The following is a 24,954-nucleotide window of genomic DNA, read 5'->3' as shown; positions in this document are numbered from 1 at the left end:
GTGATCCCAACCAATTTCTACCTATTAAGGCAGACTTGTCTCCTGACACTGCTAAGAGTCACTACTCCCTGAATAACCTCACAGCTCTAGCTTTGACTTTTCCAGTAGAATCTAACTCAACTTGTCGAGATATAGCGATTCCTGTGCTACGCTCACCGATGCATCAGTGTCGATTTCCATTGCTATCCTGGCTCCTGCAACATCTATTTGGATGACGATACTGTGAAGTATTCTCGTGCTCCTGATGACGCGTATCTCCAGAACCTCCTCATCCTGTTGGTTCTCTTCAATGCTATGTCGTGTCTGGTGATTTCTACTTCTTGCATGGAGCATTGGTTAATTCTTCAGTTAGCATGCCTTTGCAAGATGCTCTGTTTTCTTGCAGAAGAAACACGCTGCCTTCACATATGAACAGCTTTGAGCGATGTGTTGCCCCAGGCACTGATAGCATGACTTCATTTCACTGTTACCTTGGCCAGTTGCTGAGGCCTTGGGGCCCAACTGACTTTTACTTTTAACCTGCAGGCTAGTCACCTTGGTTGGCTAATGACTGGAAATGGCACAAAATTCTCGGGAGTATTGGTTGGCCATATCCATCGATAAAGCTGTCTGACAAGCTAAATCAAAAGTCAACTTAGGAGTTGCCAACAATTTTTCTTCGATTGCTCGATGATACTATTCATGGTGAAAAACATTTCTAGCCACTCTCCATATGCTCTGAAAGTCTCTCAGTTGCAATGGAACTCACTCAAGCTCACTATTATTCCCATAGGTGCAGCCATCTGGACTCTGGCAATTGTAATAGTGTGGTTGAAATTTAGCTTGGATTTTTGCTGTGCTGCAGAACAAAGAACCTCTCAACGTCTCTCTGCTGTTGTGGCTGGATGATCCACCAACAAAAATGTCATCTATTCAATCTGATTATCCCATCCTTGTCACCAATGCGATATATTCTTTACAACATCACAAATACACTACACACAAGATGGCTCTACAGGAATTGTCATGTGACCTTGTCACATGACCCTTTATCATCAGCAGCTGCTTTACCATAGTAGTCCATTAAGAGGAGCACTACTGGGGAAAATTGTGATTTTAGTGCCCAAAAAAAAAAACCAAAAAAAAAGAAAAACACAAAAAAAAAAGGGGGGGGGAAAAAAGGGCCTTGTAAATGTCTGGAGTGTCACCCAGGTCGGGTGGCACCGTTTAATGTTTTATGTTTTGCAGGTGAACTCCAAAAAGAGTTAAGAGGAGCACTAATCCACTGGGGGGAGCTCCATATTACAAGAGCCAGTGGAAATCAAAAAGCAAGTCAGCTGCAAGTTGTTAATGATCTCTTTAAATTGTGCTGATGGGGGGTCCCTCATGCAATGTAATGTGCCTGCAGCTGCTTGTGTTTTGGATATGATATTGAATGGAGCGCTGACTTCCAAAATGGTAAGACCATGCATCAAATCAGCATTGCATACTGATTGACATCACGATCTCCCTCATCACCATTTTTCTAGTGAGCGCAGGCAGCAGCCGTGTTGCCAACCTGAACAGAATGGTGGCCATCGCAGTACGTGTCAGAAGTGCGGGGAACTGAGGCGGCTGCCTTTTTTTTGCCGAAACTGACCTTAAAAGTCAACTCCAAGGTGCCGATTTTCACGGCTATCTATTTTTCAGAGGAAAAAATCCAGAGTTTACCAACTAAAGTATATTAGAGGAAAAGAAACATGCTCTAACTTCAAATAGTCACACTAAGTCACTCATTGCACAATTACACTTGGTTCCAGTTAATTGTTGTGAATGGTGGCATTTAATGGAATGCTTGGGCCAAGGTGCACCCATAAATCCCCACATGCTGAATTCTCATTTCAGCCTGGCTATAAATGAAAGTCTCAGTGTTCTATCACAACATGAAAATAAACTCCTGTGCTGATTGAAGAAAGAACAGTAACAGCAGCTTTGGGAGTATGCACATCCTTAAAGGTAGATAATGGCATACATAGTTAAAAAGTGTGTGAACGGTCAAATTATTCTTGGGGGACTCAATAAGGACTCTAAAATAAGTAGATATGTGGCAATGTTGCAGTTTGCTGTTGTATTAATGTACTGTGCCATAAAGTGATAGTTTGGGGAAAAGGAAACCTGTCAGGTATTGAGCAAAGACTAGGCACCTCCTCAAAAGGAAGAATGAGAAAATCCAAAGTTATCATCTTGGTCCAGTGTACCTTGCAGCATCCACTAATATATTGGAATTGGAAGTGGGCTGGGAGCATTTAGCCTAGACTTGTCCTGGGCCAGGGAATGTTGCACAGCATAGCAGAATTAAGATAGAGTAGGAAGTCATTTATAATAAAGAGGGGCAGAAATTACAAAGTGATTTTCTAGTATGCAAACCGTTTCTAGGTTTTATTACACTGCAGAAGAAACCAAGCATGATATTCTTCGCCAAGGCTCTGATCAAGCTCAATTTATAGCCAGATTACATCAGGTTGTGCTTGAAATCAATTGACATAAGGTGGAATGTTTTCCAATGAAATCAAAGTGTACTGAAGTCCACATCAAACAAAAGTTTGGTTTTGGTTGGTTTCAAAGTATCCGAGTTCAGAATAGCTTAGATTGCTCCACATCCATCCTTTGGGTGTTGGCTTATTGTATTTTGTATTGACAACAGGTTTTATAACCATCATGTTTACTGGGGAACAAATGGCAGAAAATAAAGATTTCTGTGATTCTGTTTCTTTCTGTAATATGTAGCTTGCAGTTTTTGTGTTTTGTCTGCAACTTGCCAACATCATTAAAGGAAAATTTACCTTTTACATTAAAGTTACATTTAATGCAAATGCAGAGAAAGAAGAGACAATAGAACTTCGACAGTGAATGACAAAACCAAACTGCACAGAATCATCATCAATAAAACAAGCAGCACAGTAAACTCTAACAAAGTTAATGGAATCTAAACTTTCTCTCAAAAACAATGCTCTGACACAAGTGTCTTAATTTTTCATTTGATGCGAGTTTTCTAAAGCTTTTGTTATTTTCGTAGTCCTGGATTTTCACCTAATGCACTCAGTGAAAACAGTGAGGGTTCAGATCAGATGCCCAATTTTACACCAAATAATTTTACCCATTGGAGTAGGGTATAAATCCAGGTCCAACCTGAATCGGCTCCCTTCTCTTCAGCTGGGTTTGTTAAAATTGGGCTTCATGTCTGCCTACCTATGCCCATATACACTCTAATTATATGTGAGTGAGTCAACAATTGTATCCCAGGTTGTCAATAATTCAATGTAAACAGAAAAATTACAATAGATTCTCACTGTAACATTGTGTTTGCAAGTCAGCTAAAATCTATATTGCCTTTACGTTGTACTGTAAACAAGGTCTTCACTGAGTGCTTGCTAAGTTAACAGCATTTAAACATCAATTTTGGTGCAATAGATAACAGCCCTACTGCTGTTATGAGCGTAAAATACATTTACTTGAAATTGTTCTCTGCAAACTTTAGTGAAGACATTTAAAACATATGGGTAACAAAGAATAATTTCTGACAAATCCATTAAGGGTTCATGGGCCAGGCCCAATTCCAAGGTCAAGGTCTTTTATTTCTTCCTCCCCAACTCTCAAAGTTAAGCACCTTGATGCCATATGCTCTTTCCAGCAACCTGTCTCAGAACGTCAAACTCAAGCAACAATTGACAGGCACTTCCTGGAACTCAGCCTTCTAATTAGAATTAGAAACTCTTGAACTGCCAGCCTATCCATCATGTACAGGTCCTGCCAACTGCATCCAAAATAGTGCTAGATGTATATTACATGAGTTCTAGTATTAAAAAACAATTACATAACAACTGTTCATTGACAATCGATACATTACAACAACTTGCATTTATTTGGCACCTTTAGTGTAGAAACAACACATATCCCAAGGCCCTTCACAGGCAAAGAAAGGAATGGATGCTCAACCTTTGTGGGAAGTTAGTCAAAGAGTTAGGTTTGGCTTTTAGAGCAAAGAGGTAATGATACAGAGGTGTCTTGGCATGGAGTTTCAGAGAGCAGAACCAAGATGACTGAAAGCGGTCACCAATGACGAGGTGGACGAAAGATGACCTGAAATTGTATTGTGGAATACTAGTGGCTAAAGGTTCATCTGAAATTCATTAATCCATTTAAAAGATGTAGATAGTATAATATCAATGTCTTGATAAAATAAATCTGTAAGGGCTAAATGGATTATAATATGACAAAAATTATTTGGAAAACATTAGTTTATTTGACTTGGGGAGGGAGAAATATGACTATGATCAATTATTTATTGGATGCTATCTGGTCACACCACACACATGGTTAAATTTCGTAACTGCATGCTGTTTCTTCAAGTTGCAGGAAAAAACTTATAGGCTGGTATTCCAAAGGCATTAATATGAATTGGTGGTTTGCATTCATCAAATTTGGGGTGGGGCGGGGGGGGCGGTGGTTAGTATGCTAAGATCGGTTGATTGCAAATCCATTGGTGTCATTCTGTGCAGTAGGTTCTATGATAGTTGATGGGACAAAATGTTAAATTACGGCAATCATAAATCATAGAGCAAAATTATGTAATTGACAAATGGCTGACCATTTAATATATCGAGAAATACAGTTTTTAATGTTCATTGTTCTGGTTTTATCTTCAAATGAATGTTGGCTATATTTTAGCTCAATTACAATCAGAGGGCAATCAATCTAAGGCTGTCAGGAGTATAAAGCCAATAAGAGACTATGTTGTAGGATTACACCTTGTAAAAAGTGAGTGACTGTATTTTAAGGAACAATTCTACATTGACTATTAGTTAAGGAGAAGCATCTTGTTGTTTTAACCTCGAGGAGAAAGTGTCAAATTTGTAATTAAAGTTTGCACTGAATACTGTTTATTTACTTGTTTAATGTTAACACTTACTTTATAGCCTGAGCTACTGAGATTGACTTGTTTTCTGAAGGTAAGATCATATGGCAGTATTCCAGTAGCACAGGGACTCTGTTCAACTCCTGTATCTCACTATATTTACCTATACTGTCGCATCATCTCATCATAGGCAGTCCCCCGGGATCGAGGAAGACTTGCTTCCACTCTTAAAATGAGTTCTTTGGTGGCTGAACAGTCCAATACGAGAGCCACAGACTCTGTCTCAGGTGGGACAGGTAGTCATTGAGGGAAGGGGTGCATGGGACAGGTTTGCCGCACGCTCTTTCCGCTGCCTGCACTTGATTTCAGCATGCTCTCTGCGATGAGACTCGAGGTGCTCAGCGCCCTCCCGGATGCACTTCCTCCACTTAGGGCAGTCTTTGGCCAGGGGCTCCCAGGTGTCAGTGGGGATGTCACACTTCGTCAGGAAGGCTTTGAGGGTGTATTTGTAACGTTTCTGCTGCCCACCTTTGGCTTGTTTACCATGAAGGAGTTCCAAGTAGAGCACTTGCTTTGGGAGTCTCGTGTCTGGCATGCGAACTATGTGGCCTGCCCAGCAGAGCTGACCAAGTGTGGTCAGTGCTTTAATGCTGGGGATGTTAGCCTGGACAAGGACACTAATGTTAGTGCTTCTGTCCTCCCAGGGGATTTGTAGGATCTTGCAGAGACATCGTTGGTGGTATTTCTCCAGCGACTTGAGGTTACTACTGTACATGGTCCATGTCTCTGAGCCATACAGGAAGGCGGGTATTACTGCAGCCCTGTAGTCCAAGAGCTTGGTGGCAGTTTTTAGGGCCTGGTCTTCAGTCAGCTGAAGGCTGCACTGGCACACTGGAGGCAGTGTTGGACCTCGTCATCAATGCCTGCTCTTGTTGATAGGAGGCTCCCGAGATATGGGAAGTGATCCATGTTGTCCAGGACCGCACGATCTTGATGAGTGGGGGCCAGTGCTGTGCAGCGAGGACAGGCTGGTGGAGGACCTTTGTCTTATGGATGTTTAGCATAAGGCCCATGCTTTTGTACGCCTCAGTAAATACGTCGACCATGTCCTAGAGTTCAGCCTCTATGTGCACAGACGCAGGCATCGTCCGCATACTGTAGCTCGACGACAGAGGTTGGGGTGGTCTTGGACCTGGCCTGGAGACGGCGAAGGTTGAACAGGTTCCCACTGGTTCTGTAGTTTAGTTCCACTCCAGTGGGGAGCTTGTTGACTGTGAGGTGGAGCATGGCGGCGAGGAAGATTGAGAAGAGGGTTGACGTTGGTTATATTGAACAGGTAAGTGCCCAGTCTGGTTCATAGTGTTGCAAGGTGTACTTGCAAGATTGAACAGTGACACTAAACGCAAGGAAATATCTATTGTAAAAACCAAAAAATAACAATTAAATCACATGCAAGTGATCCAATGACACATTTCAATGTGGCTTACAATATTTTACAATGTGTTTGCAAGATTTCCAAATACTTTTTTTAATAAAAACAATGGTGAACCAAACAGTGGTGGAGAAGTATCACCATCGCAGCCTCCGCAAGATCCTGCAAATCCATTGGCAGGATAGATGCACCAATGTCAGTGTTTTCGCTCAGGCCGACACCCCAGTATTGAAGCATTGACCACGCTCGATCAACCCTGTTGGACGGTCCACATCGTCCACATGCCCAACACGAGACTCCCAAAGAAAGCGTTCTATGCAGAGCTTCGACACAGCAAGCAAGCCCCAGGTGGGCAGAGGAAAGACTTTAACGACACCCTCAAAGCATCCTTGATAAAGTGCAACATCCCCACGACTCCTGGGAATCCCTGGCCCATGACTGGCCCAAAGTGGAAGAAGAACATCCGGGCGGGCGCTGAGCACCCCGAGCACAAGTAGAAACCAAGTGTAGACAGTGGTAGGAGTGAATGTCAAACCAGGCTCCCCACTGACCCACCCTTTCCTTCAACCACTGTCTGCCCCACCTGTGACAGAGACTGTAGGTCTTGCATTGGACTCCTCAGCCACCTGAGAATATCCTCGACACCGAGGAACTGCCTATGATGATGATTAGTAACAATTCCAAAACAGCAATTCAACACATTGGAATTGCAAAAAATGTGAAACCATTTCATTTTTACTGCTTTATTAATGTTATATCAAACTTAATGAACTTGGCTTTATAGAGTTGGAATGTGCATTGGGATGGAAAGTGGCTGTTTCAATTTTAATTACATTAGTTGTGTGTCTGCTACAAACAAAGTTAATCTTGACACGCAGTTGGACGATTAAAGCACATCTCTTCTGAAATTATTGTGATCAGTGCAAAATTAGTTATTAAAATAATGAAATAATTACAAATTCTAGGTCAGGGAAAAACAAACCGTCTCTTGAATACAAAATATATTCCCAAGAACAAAGACATGAATAATTGATAGAATTTAATTACTCAAAAACTGCCATGATTCTCAAGATAAACAAAAGTAACTGTACAGCAAGATATTTTATTTCAGAATTATATCTACACTAAAAGTATATAATTGAGGGGCCCTCGAGTGGTCCAGTAGGTTTGAACACCAAGAATTGAATTTGAATCCAGCCAACAAAAGTGGGATGAATGTCTCTGCTTTGACATTTTAAGGCTCCAAAGCCAAATAAAGCTAGAGGATTCAGTCTTGTTTCTTTTGAGCTCTGTTGTTCTATTGTTACAATATTACCCATAATTCTTTAATAATTGGCACTAAATCACTCTTAAGCAGACTGTTGAAAATATATCCAGTGTCAGAACTCATTAATGAAGTTCAACAACAAGGATAGCTGGTACAAGATACAAAAAAACATTACACTGGTTTAATTGGAGTGCTGGTTGCAGTAAATTGGATAGCTTAGAGGGAGTTTTATTTCACATCTAACATCAAGACTCAGACAAGAAATTATAGAATGTTCCATCCTTCATCCTGATAAGCACAATAAGTCATTCCCTATTCATTTTAATGACATAAAAAATAAAGTTAGACTTTTTGATAAGTTCTGACAGTTAATATATTTTGACATCTCACAATTATTATTGATATTTGTGGCCTTAAGGCTCACCGAGAATTGTGAACTTTACAAAATGCTGAATTTGCTTAGAATCAAATTACGGACATATGCGGACGTGAGCGCCCATCTCTGGATGTGGGCCGATGCATTCATATTTATCCCCTTACTATCGGAAAAAAGTGGCTTATGGTTAGTTTCTAATTCAAATTTGAGCCTGAACAGTTATTGATGCATTTTCTTCACCCCATAAACACATGCTAACGCTTCTTTTTCAATCATGCTGTAGGCTCTCTCAGCCTTAGACAGACTTCTGGATGCATAATCAACCGGTTGCAATTTCCTGGATTCATTAGCTTGTTGCAATACACACCCGACTCGGTATGACAACGCATTACATGCTAGTACCAAATGCTTACATGGATCATACAACACAAGTAATTTGTTTGAGCATAACAATTTTCTAGCTTTTACAAAGGCATACCCATTCATCTCCTTTACACAGTAAGGTGTGTAGTGGTTCTAACAGTGTGCTGAGACCCGGTAAGAAGTTACCAAAGTAGTTCAGGAGTCCTAGAAATGACCGCAGCTCCGTCACATTCTGTGGCCTCGGTGTGTTCTCGATTGCCTCCGTCTTCGAATCGATGGGCCTGATGCCGTCCACCGCAATTCTTCTCCCCAGGAACTCCACTTCAGGTGCCAGGAAAACGCACTTCGAGCATTTTAACCTGAGCCCCACGCGGTTGAGTCGACTAAGAACCTCCTCCAGGTTCTGCAGATGCTCGACTGTGTCCCAGCCTGTAACCAAGATGTCGTCCTGGAAGACCACCGTGCATGGGATTGACTTCAGTAAGCTTTCCATGTTTCTCTGGAATATCGTTGCGGCTGATCGAATTTCAAACGGGCATCTGTTATAAATGAAGAGACCTTTGTGCGTGTTGATGCAGGTGAGGCCCTTCGATGATTCCTCCAGCTCCTGCATCATGTAAGCCGAGGTAAAGTCCAGCTTCATGAACGTCTTTCCTCCCAGCAGCGTAGCAAAAAGGTCATCAGCCTTTGGTAGTGGGTATTGATCCTGCAGGAAGAAACGATTGATAGTTACTTTGTAATCACCACAGATTCTGACGGTGCTGTCTCCCTTGAGGACTGGAACAATCGGACTGGCCCTCGCATTGCAGCTGTTCTAGCTTGATCTCTACCCTTTCTCTCATCATGTACAGTATTGCTCTCGCCTTGTGATGGATGGGTCGTGCCCCCGGAATTAGGTGGATCTGCACTTTTGCTCCTTGGAACTTCCCGATGCCTGGTTCGAATAGCGAAGGGAACTTATTTCGGACTTGGGCACACGAAGTGTCGTCAGCGGACGAGAGCGCTAGGACGTCGTCCCAGTCCCAGCATATCTTTCCCAGTCAGCTCCTGCCGAGCAGCGTGGGACCATCGCCCGGTACCACCCAGAGTGGTAGCTTGTGCACTGCTCCATCGTAGGAGACCTTTACAGTAGCACTGCTGATTATGGGAATCAGTTCCTTTGTGTAAGTTCTCAGTTTCATGTGAATGGGAGTCAAGACTGGCCTTGAGGCCTTGCTGCACCACAATTTATCGAAAGTCTTTTTGCTCACAATGGACTGGGTCGGGCCCATGTCCAGCTCAATTGACACTGGGAGTCCATTTAATTCAATCTTCAGCATTATCGGGGGACAGTTTGTGGTAAATGTGTGCACCCCATATACCTCTGCCTCCTCTGTCTGAGGCTCTGGTTTGTCGTGATCTGCCATGGATCTGTCCTCCTCTGCAACATATTGGTTTGCAGGATTAACAGGATTTGCAGCTCACCTGCACATACGTTGCAGGTGTCCCATTGTTCCACAGCCCTTGCAAACGTATTCTTTCAAGCAGCATGAATGGAAACGCAGTGCCAACAAGGTGTTAATGGCCTTGCATTCATCACCCTTGATGGTGGACTCAGACATCTGCGGACATGCAACTGCAGGCATGTGGGGCCTGCCCTGTACGTTGCGATTTGAAATCATCACCACTTTGTTCACAGTACTTGTAGCAGCACTCGTGTGCTAAGAGATTTGCTTAGTATTGTCACTGGTGGCAATGAACGCCTGGGCTATCGCTGTGGCTTCACTCAAGGTTGGGGTCTCTACAGTCAAAAGTTTGCGAAGTATCACTTCATGGCTAATGCCAAGTACGAAAAAGTCTCTGAGCATGTGCTCCAAATGTCCTTCAAATTCGCAATGTCCTGCAAGTAATTTTAGCTCAGTGACATAATTCACCACTTCCTGGCCTTCAGACCTTTTGTAGGTGTTGAACCCGTATCTCACCATCAGAACACTTTTCTTCAGGTTCAAATGCTCCCGGACCAGTGTGCACAAATCATTGTACGATTTCTCTGTGGGTTTCGCTGGAGCAAGCAGATTTTTCATGAGGCCATACGTTGGTGCCCCGCAGACGGTGAGGAGAATCGCCCTTTGTTTGGTAGCGTTCGCTTCTCCTTCCAGCTCGTTGGCCATGAAGTATTGGTCGAGTCGCTCCACGAAGGTTTAGCAATCATCTCTTTCCAAGAATTTCTCCAGGATGCCCACTGTTCTCTGCATCATTGGGTTCATCATTTGTATCTCGTCGCCAGTTGTTATGTATGAATAAAGAGTCTGACTGGATACTGTAATCTCAAAGTAAAGTGTGACCCGAGTCGTTTCAATCCATTTGCCATGTTTAAACAATTAAGCAACGGATCCCGGTGATGATTGCTGAAGTGGGTGTGGAGCAATACGAGGTCAATCCTGTCTGCCATTCCATGGCACCAACCTCAAATCTGCAATGCACATGCTTGCAAGAAGGTGCAGCAAAGTTTCAGGCTACAAATGCCTGTTACTATCACTGTAGTTGCCTTCTCTATGCTAAAGGGTAGCTGGTGTTTTTGTAGCTTTGGCACAACCTCTCTCATGCGGTGAGTAAACACTGACATTAGCTGGTTGGACTGAATGTCCTGTTTCTGTGTTGTAATTTCTATGTAATTTTATGTGCACATATGGCTCTCTCCTGATCCAGATCCTGTGAAGAGCATTTCCTACAATTACTGCCAGAGTCCACAGATATGGTTGATGGCATCTTGCTGAGTGACCAATCAGGAACACTACCTGTTGATCAACCTGGCATATCTTCAACACATTGCCCTGAAAGTATGACATATTGTGATTGGGTGCTATCCCAACTTTCTTTGGGAAGAGGAGCTTCTACAGGTTATAAACCAAAGCAAGACCTGGCACCTCTTTCTGAAAATGCAGATGCAGCTGCGAGCATTCCAACAGATGGGAACAGAGCATCTCTCATACAATTTAATTTGCCTGGTATTCCGCTGTGGATCCTCATCTTGTTCCAAATACATCAGAGGGATAATTGTTTTTATATTTCCTAAAACAATTCAGAACCTGAAAAAGTGAGACCCCACACTTATAATAGTTAATTCTTGGTGCCAGAAAGATTGATTGGCAGTCATTAACAATAATCATGTTGCTAAAAGCATACTTACACTTGTAATTACGAGTGCTAAATATCTGCGGCAAGTTTAGTTCTTACCTACCATGCAAATACAACAACTTCACTGGGTCATGAGCCTATATCCTAATATAGACTGGGATAGTAATAGTATAAAGGGCAGAGAGGGGAAAACATTTCTTAAGTGCGTTCAAGAGAACTTTTTTGATCAGTACGTTACTGGCCCAATGAGAAAGGAGGCATTGCTGGATCTGGTTCTTGGGAATGAAGTGCGTTAAGTGGAACAAGTGTCAGTAGAGGAACATTTAGGGAACAGTGATCATAGTCTCATAAGGTTTAGATTATCTATGGGAAAGGACAGTGAGCAATCTACAGTAAAAATACTTAATTAGAGAAGGGCCAATTTCAGTGGGTTGAGAACAGATCTGGTCCGGGTAAACTAGAATCAAAGATTGGCAGGCAAAACTGTAATTGAACAATGGGTTGCCTTTAAAGAGGAGATGGTTCGGGTACAGTCGAGGTACATTCCCACGAGGGGGAAAGGTAGGGCAACTAGAGCCAGAGCTCCCTGCATGACGAAAGAGATAGAGAGTAAAATGAAGCAGAAAAAGAGCACATCTGGCAGATGTCAGTTTGAGAATACAAGTGAGAATCAGGCTTAATAGAGAAAGTTCAGAGGGGAAGTGAAAAATAAAATAAGAGATTATGAGAATAGATTGGAAGCTAACATAAAAGGGAACCCAAAAGTCTTCTGTAGGCATTATAAATAACAAGAGGAGGAGGGGGTCCAATTAGGGACCAAAAAGGAGACCTACACTCGGAGGTAGAGGGCATGGCTGAGGTACTGTCTTCACTAAGGAAGAAGATGCTGCCAAAGTCATAGTGAAAGAGAAAGTAGTGGAGACACTGGATGAAAGAAGAATTGATAAAGAGGTACTAGAAAGGATGAAAGAAGAATTGATAATGAAGAAGTACTAGAAAGGCTGTCTGAACTTAAAGTTGATAATTCACGAGGACCAGATGGGATGCAGCCTTGGATGCTGAGGGAGGTTAAGGAGGAAATCGCACAGGTACTTGCCATAATCTTAGATATGGGGGTGGTGCCAGAGGACTGGAAAATTGCACATACTACACCCTTGTTCAAAACAGGGTGTGAGGATAAACCCAGTAATTACAAGCTAGTCAGTTTAATCTTGGTAATGGGGAAGCTTTTGGAAACGATAATCAGGGACAAAATTAACAGTCACTTGGCCAAGCATGAATTAATTAAGGAAAGCCAGCATAGATTTGTTAAAGGCAAATCATGTTTAACTAACTTGATCAAGTTTTTTGATGACGGGCAATGCAGTTGATGTGTGTATGGACATTCCAAAAAGCATTAGATAAAGTGCCACATAATAGGCTTGCCAGCAAAGTTGAAGCCCATGGAATAAAAGGGACAGTGGCAGCATGGATACAAAAATTGGCTAAGTGACATAAAACAGAGAGTAGTGGTGAACGGTTGTTTTTCGGACTGGAGGAAAGTATACAATGGTGTTCCGCAGAGATCAGTTCTAGGATCACTGCTTTTCTTGATATACATTAATGACTTGGATGTGGGTGTACAGGGCACAATTTCAAAATTTGAAGTTGACACAAATCTTGAAAGTATAGTGAACAGTGAGGAGGATAGTGATAGACTACAAGAAGACATCGAAAGGCTGGAGAAATGGGAGGACATGTGGCAGATAATATTAACACAGAAAAATACAAAGTGATACATTTTGATAGGAAAAACATTGATTGATATTCTGCATTGGTTTGGACCTGGAAACAGCTCTTGAAGAATTCCTCTTCAGTCTAACACTAATCTAACTTTTTTTAACTGCTTAAAAGTCCTGCAATGGGATTGTTTCCTGAGCTGTCTTGATTGAGTTTCGTTCATCATGGCTTAAATCATACTGTATTATATGTTTTCCTCTACAAACAAAGCAGAAGTTGCTTTCATTATAGTACTCAGTGACAATCAGTATTCATTTTGACCTAAAGTGATTTTTCTTCACCATCAGGGAAATAAACAAAAAATGCTTCATAAAACTACCGCTAAATACTATATTTAAGAGCTCATTTAAGTGAAGAGAGAGCTACATTCAGTTTTGAAAAAATTGCATCGATTTAAAAAAAATGGATGAAACAGCAAAATGTTTCCACACAATTGATTCATCCTCATCATTAGCTCCCAATATTCAAAAATTATTTGCTATCTATTACCATTACCTTATGGTGCCTGGAACTGTAACTGTGGAACAATTGCTGCCTCATTGGTTTTGGATTTCTAAATTACAGTAATTGTTAGATAAAGATACTGTAGTTTCATAATGTTGCTTGAAATTGCATTTTGACAGTAACTGTCTCTCGATTAGACATTTGTAAATAGTTAATGGATTTATTTCATGCAAGTCATTCTCTGTTCAAATAGAATCCAGTTTAATAATCAGGTCAGCATCTAACGGAAAATTAAGAATTTTTTCAGAAGCAGTAGAATTCACTGACGGCTGAATGTTTGGCAATCACCCATGGAGCATTGAATTCCCCTCCTCACCTCTCATTTAGTCTCTAATGAGAAATAATCTAATATACACACACATAAAGACACATACACAACATGTCAATGATGATTGGAGAACCATGAAAAATATAGAGCTAACACAAACCACATATAACCATGTAGAACAAATATTAGTGCCTAGAAAAAGGAGCAAATAGAAAAATATATTAGTTAGTATCAATGTCAGAAGGAACACTGGATTGCCAAAGAACAATCAGATTTTGAAGTGAGGAAAGGAAAACTATTTGAGCTCCTGAAACAAAAAGGTTGAGGATACAGGCCAAGTATCTATATTCAATGGCAGCATGTTAGTTGAAGTCAGCTTTTCAGAAGAGAACCGTTCGGTTACTTTAGCAGGGGGTCCTAGGTGTTCTGAAAGAGTTCTTTTCTGTACAGCACAAATTAATCCTTTCCAACCCAATCTTTCCATTCTAAAATCCATTTTGTGTTAGTTTTTGTCATGAAACATAATTGTTGCTGTAGCCAGAAAGGGTTAACATGCTTCTGGAGATTAATGTAGCTGTCTTCGGCATTCAACCAAGTGTGGCACCAAGGAAACCTAGCAAAACTGAGATCAATGGGAATCAAGGAGAAATCCTTTCAGTGGGTGTAGTCAAACGTGACCCAAAGTAAGATGGTTGTTGTTGTTTAAGGCCAATCATCCTAAAGCGTCGCTTCCAATGTTCTCCAGTAAAGCATCCTGGATCAACCAACTTCAGCAGGTTCATTAATGTCCATCCGCCCATAATTAAGGTCTGGGACGGGACTGTTCTATGATGAGTCTACAGTATTCCGCTCCAATTATAACTCCTTCAATAATGAAGCAGCCTAGAGTAGAATCTAGACAAGATCCAGACGTGGACTGACAAGTGACAGATAATATCGCACACAAGTGCCGGGCAATGATTATCGCCAACATAAAAACGCCCAACCCCCTCCTCTTTACCTTCAACAGTAGCACCATTTCCAACTCCCATACCATCAACATCCTGGGGGTCGCTATTGACCAAAAGATAAACTTGTCCAACCGTATTAACAAAGTGGCTACATGAACAAGGTATAGATGGAGTACTGTGCAATAGTGGTTCATCTACTGACCCCTCAAGGCCTCTCCACCATCTACAAGGCTGAGGTCAGGAGAGTGATGTAATATGAATGTAATATGTTTCTTGAGTGATGACTCAAGAAACTCAACAGCATCCAGGACAAAGCACTCTGCTTTATTGGTGCACCTGTGGTTGCAGTCAGTATCAATCCCCTTCACTGTCGGTGCAGTATGTTCTATCTAGAAAAGTTACAGCAACTCACCAAGCTTATTTTGACAGCACATCCCAGCCAAGCAACCTCTACCACCAAGAAGGACAAGTGCAGCATGATTATGGGAAAAACATTGCTTCCAACTTCCCCTCCATGTCATACATTGTTACGACTTGGACATATATTACTGTTCCTTCATTGCCAATAAGTCAAAATCCTGCAATTTCCAACGAACAGCATTGTGGGAGTACCATTAGCAAAAAGGCTGAGAGATCTCAGCGCAACTAGGGGATTGGGCAATAAATAAAGCTTGCCAGCATTGTCCACATCCCCAAAATATATATTTTTTAATTTATTCTTCCTTTATTTACTTTAACAAAATTCACTTAATGGAAACCAAATCATCACTTTAAACATTCTAAATCCAAAGCTTTGTATTAAAGCCATCATAATGATAATCCAATCACTTGGGATAGAGTTGAGTTCCATTTTCTCCTATTAATCTCCATTCATGCTTCCTCTTGATCCTTTAGCAAGGTAATCAGATTTGGATTGGGTTTGGTAAAGCCATAAGTTTCAACAAGGCATCAGAGAACTGAGGTGCCCTTTCGAGACATTGCTAACTTCCAACTCCAGTCAGATTGAGATACTTCGCTCACAAAGCACACACTTTAAGAAGTGCAGACAACCTTTCACTCTGTAGGCAACTTCCCACAATATTGGTCTGCTGTTGAGCACTGAGCCAACCAGCAGCATGTTTAGCAGAGCAGACCCGAGGGGCTATATGTGGAGTCAGGGGACAAATAGAAGAATGGATAGCAAACTGGCTACAAAACAGAAGAGAGTAGGAGTTAAAGGTAGTGAGGGTTAATTTGGTGAAAGGGTGAAAACAGGTGCTGTGTTAATAAGATACACCTGTTTTAAAGTCTGGTTTTAGCACACAATTTTGTTCCTAATTCATATGACCTTACTATACAGTATAAATGCACACGAGGCCCATACTTGAGAGGAGGTCACTCTGTGACCAGTTACCTTTATTACCAAGACCTCAAGAGGCAGACGGTGGGTGGAGCTTCCCCTTTTATACTGGAAAGTCCAGGTTAGGAGTGTCTCCCACAAGTTCGCTCCCTGTGGCCAGTGTTCTCAAGGTGTACAACTTAGGTCAGCTTATAAATGGGTTACAATGACAATTGAATACATGACACTAATTGCTGATGATCATAATTTGAAGTTGTCTGGAGGTGCTAAAACAGACATTTCAAGTGCTGATTAGAAGTAATTTTTGTGGGCTCCGCACATCCACTTGCACTGAATGTGTGGAGTCGGCTGGCTCACACACAGCAGCAGGTTACAGAATGGCTCAGGCGAGGGAAAGAGTACACAGGTGTGGCACTGGAAGTCCTGGCAATGCCAGTTTTACAACTCAGCAGTAAGTTGAAATTCTTCCTGACTGTTCTTTTGTTTCATTTTGATTTCAGTATAAATAATTTTATTGTGCCAAACTAAGCTGATCAACCATTTCAATATTATGAATAAGTAACTTAGGCAATCCAAAATCAGCAAAAATAAAATTTGTGTTGAATGATGGACCAAAAAGTTACCTTTACATTACAAACTGAAAATCTACTTGTCCATCAGCTGCTGCCTCTACGCATGAGGGAGCTGCAAGTAGAACCCCCATGGCTGGAAGCAAATGGTGGGTTCAGAGGCTTTCCAGTAGGAACCAATACCTTCCCAACGTCCATCAGCAGGTCTTGCGCCAAATCAGCATTGAATGGTGTCTGGCATCACACTCTGCCTATTGTGCTGCCAGCGTATGCTCATCCCACCCGTGCTATCACCCTCAACAAGATAGCGTTCAGCACGGGCTGCGGCAGAAGTGAGGTGGGCACTATATTTTCTTGAAACCAGCCTTAACTTCCAGTGCTGAGGCTCTGAATTTCACGGCAAAAATATATTACACGTGTTGCCTTAGCTTTGTCTATACTTTCTATTACTTCTTCACAGAATTTAATAAAGTTGCGTTCATACACTGAATAAAGATACTGACACAAAACTATGGGCATGAATTTCTGCAGGGATTCTTGCGTTCATCCATCGTATCTTTGGTGGAAGAACCATGAAAACCTATGAAAAAACACTGCATAAACATATTTCAAAACATTTTTCTGGGGTTTCTTTGGCCAAAATTACAGGAAATTACAAGTGGGACAAACCTTGCAGAAATTCTGTTTAACCCATGATTTTTAACCGGAGAAAGAACATGAAATGAATTCTCCTTTTTATTTCGGACTTTAACATCCAACTTCTACCCATTTTTATGTGCCGTCCCAGATTGGACAATGGAAGAAAATGGATCAAGGATGGATCACTGCCGAATTCCTGCCTCGAGAAGATGCTAGAAGAATTTTCCTTCTTCTCCACTGGAGACAAAATACACTGCCCACTGTATGCCCATCCCACCACATACAAATGATGGCAGGAAAGGCCATTTCTTTTCCATTCTGCCCAAGGCCTCAGTAAGTCTTTCTGTAATGCAGCAGACTGCTGCTTGTGTTACAATGCTTAAACCCATTTCTTGTTAATAGCATCAAAGCTAACCACTGTCAGTTTTCAAACATAATCTTCCACCATACCTTGGGATGTTTTCCTATGTTAAAGGTGCTAAATAAATGCAAATTGTTTATGTTCTTGAGACCCCAATGATCTATGGTTGGCCTCCGCCCCTTCCTCATCTACATGCTGCCCCTTGGCAACATCATTTGAAGACATGGAGTCAACCTGCACATTAATGCTAATGACATTCAGCTCTACCTCTCCACCAGCACTCTCAACTCCTTCACTGCATCAGTGTTGTCAGATTGCTTATATCGACATCCAGTTGTGGGTTAGCCACAATTTCCTCTAATTAAACATTGGGAAGTTTAAAGCCATTGAATTCGGCCCACACCACAAATTCCATACCCTCGCCACCAATTCCATCCCCCTCCCCAGACACTCAGATTGAACCAAATTGTTCACAGCCGAGGAATTCTATTGAACCTCAAGCTGAGTTTCCGACCACAACCAGGAGGATCGAGGCCCAGATAAAAGGGTGCGGCAGATCGGGAGGAGCCAGTTGGTGCAGGGACAAGAAGTTTAAAAAAAAATAGAAATTGAAGTGTGACATCACAGCCAAGCAGGTAAGTGATTGGCTGGGGGATTGGTGAGTATTTTTCTTTTCTTTAAGAAACCTTTGGCATTGTTGTAAGTAGGAACTGCAAATTAAATCAGCTATTTGCTGAGTAGTGGCTGGGTATGTTTTGCTAAGGTTTAGAGTTTAGTTCTACTTGATAGTTGTGAGTGAAACTAGAGGGATGGCAGGGCAACTCAGTCCCATGGATTGCACATCCTGTGTCATGTGGGAAATCCTGGATGCTCCGCGCAGCTGGGACGACCACTTGTGGAGGAAGTGTCTCCAGCTGCACCAACTCGAGCTCCGTGTTTTGGAGCTTGAGCGGCGGCTGGAATCACTGCAGTGCATCCATGAGACTGAGAGCTACGTGGATAGCACGTTTCTCGAGGCAGTCACCCCACAGCTTAAGAGTGTGCAGGTAGATAGGGATTGGGTGATCCCTGGACAGAAGAGGAGGACTAGGCAGGTACAGCAGGAGTACCCGGAGTCCATCTCGCTCTCCAATTGGTATTCTCTTCTGAGTAGAGTTGGGGGCAGGGAGGTGTTGCTACAATTGTACAGGGCCTTGGTGAGGCCACACCTGGAGTATTGTGTACAGTTTTGGTCTCCTAACCTGAGGAAGGACATTCTTGCTATTGAGGGAGTGCAGCGAAGGTTCACCAGACTGATTCCCGGGATGGCGGGACTGACCTATCAAGAAAGACTGGATCAACTGGGCTTGTATTCACTGGAGTTCAGAAGAATGAGAGAGGACCTCATAGAAACGTTTAAAATTCTGACGGGGTTAGACAGGTTAGATGCAGGAAGAATGTTCCCAATGTTGGGAAAGTCCAGAACCAGGGGACACAGTCTAAGGATAAGGGGTAAGCCATTTAGGACCGAGACGCGGAGGAATTTCTTCACCCAGAGAGTGGTGAACCTGTGGAATTCTCTACCACAGAAAGTTGTTGAGGCCAATTCACTAAATATATTCAAAAAGGAGTTAGATGAAGTCCTTACTACTAGGGGAATCAAGGGGTATGGTGAGAAAGCAGGAATGGGGGACTGAAGTTGCATGTTCAGCCATGAACTCATTGAATGGCGGTGCAGGCTAGAAAGGCCGAATGGCCTACTCCTGCACCTATTTTCTATGTTTCTATGCAATGGTGGCTCCAGGGAGTGCAGCCAGAGCCAAGTGCATGGCACCACGGGTGGCTCAGGGAAGGAAGAAGAATGGAAGAGCTATAATGGTAGGGGATTCGTTAGTCGGGGAGCAGAATAGCTGTTTCTGCGGCCGCAGACATGACTCCAGGATGGTATGTTGCCTCCCTGATGCCAGGGTCAAGGATGTCAAGGAGGGCATTCTGGGAGGGGAGGGTGAACAGCCAGAGGTCGTGGACCACATCGAAACCAATGACATAGGGAGGAAGAGGGATGAGGTCCTGCAGGCAGAGTTTAGGGAGCTAGGAGAAAGATTAAAAAGCAGGATTTCAAAGGTAGTTATCTCCGGATTACTCCCGGTGCCATGAGCTAGTGAGTACGGAAATAAAAGGATAGAGCAGATGAATACGTGGCTGGAGAGATGATGCAGGCGGGTGGGCTTTAGTTTCCCGAGGCATTGGGACCGCTTCTGGGGGAGGTGGGACCTGTACAAGCCAGACGGATTGTACCTCAACAAAACCGGGACCAATATCCTCGCGGGGGGGTTTGCTAATGCTGTTGGGAAGGGTTTAAACTAGCTTGGCTGGGAGATAGGAACCTGAAAATAGATCCAGTAGGGAGGGGAGTAAAGCTGGAATTAGAAAGCAAAAATAAAGAAAGTGAGTTTGAAGGAGAGAGAAAACAAGCCGGAAAAAAGTGTAAAAAAACAAGATTAAAGGCACTTTGTCTAAATGCACATAGCATTTGCAACAAAATAGATGAGTTGACGGCATAAATTGAGACAAATGGGTATGACCGGATAGCCATTACAGAGACGTGGTTGCAAGGTGACCAGGACTGGGAATTAAATATTCAGGGGTATTTGACAATCCAGAAGGACAGACAGAAAGGAAAAGGAGGTGGAGTAGCTCTATTGATAAAGGATGGAATCACTGCAATCGTGAGAAACGATATTGGCTCAAATGATCAGGATGTTGAAACAGTTTGGGTGGAGATAAGGAATAATAAGGGGAAAAAGTCACTGGTGGGCATCGTCTATAGGCCCCCTAACAGTAGCAACTCTGTTGGTCGGAGCATAAACCAGGAAATAATGGGGGCTTGTAAAAAGGGAACAGTAATAATCATGGGTGATTTTAACCTCCATATTGATTGAACAAATAAAATTGGACAGTGTAGCTTTGAGGAAGAGTTCATATGAGTGCATAAGGGATGGGTTCCTTGAGCAGTATGTAACGGAACCAACCAGGGGGCAGGCTATCTTAGATCTGGTCCTGTGTAATGAGACAGGATTAATAAATAACCTCCTAGTAAAGGCTCCCTTTGGAATGAGTGATCATAGCATGATTGAATTTCAAATTCAGATGGAGGGTGAGAAAGTTGGATCGCTAATCAGTGTGCTAAGCTTAAATAAAGGAGACGATGAAGGTATGAGGGCAGAGTTCGGTAAAGTGGACTGGGAAAATAGATTAAAGTGTAGGACAGTTGATGAACAGTGGTGTACATTAAAGGAGATGTTTCACAACTCTCAAGAAAAATATATTCCAGTGAGGAGGAACAGATGTAAGAGAAAAGATAGCCATCTGTGGCTAACTAAAGAAATAAAGGACGGTATCCAATTAAAAACAAGGGCATACAATGTGGCCAAAACTAGTGGACAGAAGATTGGGAAGCATTTAAAAGCCAACAAAGAATGACGAAAAAAAATGATTACGAAAGGGAAGATAGACTATGAAAGTAAACTAGCACGAAATATAAAAACAGATAGCAAGAGTTTATATAGTTATATAAAAAGGAAAAAAAGAGTGGCTAGAGTAAATGTTGGTCCCTTAGAGAACGAGACTGGGGAATTAGCAATGGGGAACATGGCGATGGCAGAAACTCTGAACAAATATTTTGTATCAGTTTTTATGGTAGAGGACACTAACAATATTCCAACAGGGGAGAGTCAAGGGGCAACAGGGGAGGGGAGGAACTTAACACAATCACAATTACTAAGAAGGTGGTAGTCAGTAAGATAATGGGACTAAAGGCAGATAAATCCCCTGGACCTGATGGCTTGCATTGTAGGGTCTTAAGAGAAGTAGCAGCAGGGATTGTAGAAGCATTGGTTGTAATTTACCAAACATTCCCTGGATTCTGTGGAGGTCCCTGCAGATTGGAAAACTGCAAATGTAATGCCCCTATTTAAAAAAAAGGAGGCAGACAAAAAAAGCAGGAAACTATTGACCAGTTAGCCTAACATCAGTGGTTGGGAAAATGTTGGAGTCCATTATTAAAGAAGCAGTAGCAGGACATTTGGAAAAGCAAAATTCAATCAGGCAGAGTCAGCATGGATTTATGAAGGGGAAGTCATGTTTGACAAATTTGCTGGAAGTCTTTGAGGATGTAATGAACAGGGTGGATAAAAGAATAAGTAGATGTGGTGTATTTGGATTTCCAGAAGGCACTTGAGAATGTGCCACATAAAAGGTTAGTGCACAAGATAAAAGTTCACTGGGTTGGGGGTAATATATTAGCATGGATAGATGGTTGGCTAATGAACAGAAAACAGAGAGTCAGGATAAATGGTTCATTCTCCGGTTGGCAATCAGTAACCAGTACTGCAGGGACCCCAACTATTTACAATCTACATTAACAACTTGGAAGAGGGGACTGAGTGTAACGTAACCAATTTTGCTGATGATACAAAGATGGGAGGAAAAGCAACGTGTGAGAAGGACACAAAAAATCTGCAAAAGGACAGACAGGCTAAGTGAGTGGCCAAAAATTTGGTAGATGGAGTATAATGTTGGAAAGTGTGAGGTCATGCACTTTGGCAGAAAAAAAATCAAAGAGCAAGTTATTATTTAAATAGAGAAAGATTGCAAAGTGCTGCAGTACAGCAGGACCTGGGGGTACTTGTGCATGAAACACAAAAGGTTAGTATGCAGGTACAGCAAGTGATCAGGAATGCCAATGGAATCTTGGCCTTTATTGCAACAGGAATGGATTATAAAAGCAGGGAAGTCTTGCTACAGATGTACAGGGTATTAGTGAGGCCACACCTGGAGTACTGCGTGCAGTTTTGGTTTCCATATTTACGAAAGGATGTACTTGCTTTGGAGTCAGTTCAGAGAAGGTTCACAAAGTTGATTCCGGGGTTGAGGTGATTAACTTATGAGGAAAGGTTGAGTAGGTTGGGCCTCTACTCATTGGAATTCAGAAGAATGAGAGGTAATCTTATCAAAACATATAAGATTATGAGAGGGCTTGACAAGGTGGATGCAGAGAGGGTGTTTCCACTAGTAAGGGAGACTAGAATTAGGGGGCATGATCTTAGAATAAGGGGCCACCCATTTAAAACTGAGATGAAGAGAAATTTCTTCTGAGGGTTGTGGATCTGTGGAATTCCTTGCCTCAGAGAGCTATGGAAGCTGGGACATTGAATAAATTTAAGACAGAAATAGACAGTTTCTTAAATAAGGGACAATGGGTTATGGAGAGCGGGCAGGGAAGTGGACCTGAATCCATGATTGGATCAGCCATGATCATATTGAATGGCCGAGCAGACTCGAGGCCGTATGGCCTACTCCTGCTACTATTTCTTATTTTCTTATGTTCTTATATCCTCTCCATCACATAGATGGCCTACTTCCACCTCTGTAATATCTGTAGCCTCAGCCCATCTGCTGCCTCTCATCCAACAACAACAACTTGCATTTAGATAGCGCCTTTAACATAGTGAAACATCCCAAGGCTCTTCACAGGCGTATTAGGAGATTTTATAAAATTGACATCGAGCTACACAAGGAGAAATTAGAGTCGATGACCAAAAGCTTGGTCAAAGAGGTAGTTTTTAAGGAGTATCTTAAAGGAGGAGTGAGAGGTAGACAGGCTGAGAGGTGAAGGCAGGGAATTCCAGAGCTTAAGGCCGAGGCAACAGAAGGCAATGATTGAGTGATTTAATCAGGGATGCTCACAAGAGCAGAATTAGAGAGCAGATAGCTCAGGGGGTTGTGGGGCTGTAGTAAATTATAGAGATAGGGAGGGGTGAGGCCATGGAGGAACTTGAAAACTAGGATGAGAATTTTGAAATTGAGGCGTTGCTTAACTGGGAGCCAATGTAGGTCGGCGAGCACAGGGGTGGTGGGTGAGCAGGACTTGGTGCGAGTTAGGACCTGGGCAGCCGAGTTTTGGATGACCTCAAAATTACAAGCGTGGATGATGTGGAATCTGTATGGGTAGAGCTGTGGAACACCAAAGGGCGGAAAATGCTAGTGGGAGTTGTGTACAGGCCACCAAACAGTTGTAATGAGGTTAGGGATGGCATCAAACAAGAAATTAGGGATGCATGCAATAAAGGTACAGCAGTTATCATGGGTGATTTTTATCTACATATAGATTGGGCTAACCAAACTGGTAGCAATACGGTGGAGGAGGATTTCCTGGAGTGTATTAAGGATGGTTTTCTAGACCAGTATGTCGAGGAACCAACTATCCTAGACTGGGTGTTGTGTAATGAGAGAGGATTAATTAGCAATCTTGTTGTGCGAGGCCTCTTGGGGAAGAGTGACCATAATATGGTAGAATTCTTCATTAAGATGGAGAGTGACACAATTATTTCAGAGACTAGGGTCCTGAACTTAAAGAAAGGTAACTTCAATGGTATGAGACGTGAATTGGCAAGGATAAACTGGCGAATGATACTTAAAGGGTTGACGGTGGATAGGCAATGGCAGACATTTAAAGATCACATGGATGAACTTCAACAATTGTACATCCCTATCTGGCATAAAAATAAAACGGGGAAGGTGGCTCAACCGTGGCAAACAAGGGAAATTAGGGATAATGTTAAATCCAAGGAAGAGGCATATAAATTGGCCAGAAGAAGCAGCAAACCTGAGGACTGGGAGACATTTAGAATTCAGCAGAGGAGGACTAAGGATTTAATTAGGAGGGGGAAAATAGAGTATGAGTGTAAGCTTGCAGGGAACATAAAAACTGACTGCAAAAGCTTCTAGAGATACGTGAAGAGAACAAGATTAGTGAAGACAAAAGTAGGTCCCTTGCAATCAGAATCAGATGAATTTATAATGGGGAACAATGAAATAGCAGACCAATTGAACAAATACTTTGTCTTCCTTAGTGAAGACAGAACCACAAAGAACCTTCCGTAAATACTAGGGGACCGAGGGTCTAGCGAGAAGGAGGAACTGAAGGAAATTCCTTATTAGTCAGGAAATTGTGTTAGGGAAATTGATGGGATAGAAGGCCGATAAATCCCCAGGGCCTAATAAACTGCATTCCAGAGTACTTAAGGAAGTGCCCCTAGAAATAGTGGATCAGTTCCTATGGATTGGAGGGTAGCTA

This window comes from Pristiophorus japonicus, chromosome 10 (genome assembly GCF_044704955.1).
Source record: "Pristiophorus japonicus isolate sPriJap1 chromosome 10, sPriJap1.hap1, whole genome shotgun sequence".
Taxonomy (NCBI): Eukaryota; Metazoa; Chordata; class Chondrichthyes; family Pristiophoridae; genus Pristiophorus; species Pristiophorus japonicus.
The sequence above is the reverse complement of the archived record's forward strand: the minus strand, read 5'-3'. Positions refer to the sequence as shown.